The sequence below is a fragment of the Diospyros lotus genome, chromosome 12 (assembly GCF_014633365.1).
Source record: "Diospyros lotus cultivar Yz01 chromosome 12, ASM1463336v1, whole genome shotgun sequence".
NCBI classification, from domain to species: Eukaryota; Viridiplantae; Streptophyta; class Magnoliopsida; order Ericales; family Ebenaceae; genus Diospyros; species Diospyros lotus.
The window spans coordinates 14,777,300-14,777,739 of NC_068349.1; positions in this window are offsets into that span (position 1 = coordinate 14,777,300).

Below are 440 nucleotides of genomic sequence, written 5' to 3' on the forward strand. Positions count from 1 at the left end.
TCGGTGTATTACATGCAACTAACATTAATTGATGACACCACTCCAATATATATTAAGCATTAATTCAGAATTGCAACCGTTGAAAATTTAACCTAGTGTGCATCTTTAGTCGTTACCCAACACGTATATATACACGGTTCATTGTCAATGCATAACATGGGGCCAATTTTGCATCAATTGTGCCATATTATTTATTATCGTTGCAAATAATTTTATTGATACATCACACACACCCATATATTAATAATCCAACATTACTATTGGTTTCAGTATTACTTAATAATAGAATAATAATAATAATTGTTTTTTTTGTCGTGACAGAACAATGATTTGTAATCGAGAAATTCTTAATCAAGCCGTTCTAAATACTGCAAATGAGAACACAATCAAAAGAATGTGTTATTGCCTCCTTTTCTTTCTTATTATTACTTTATTATTTT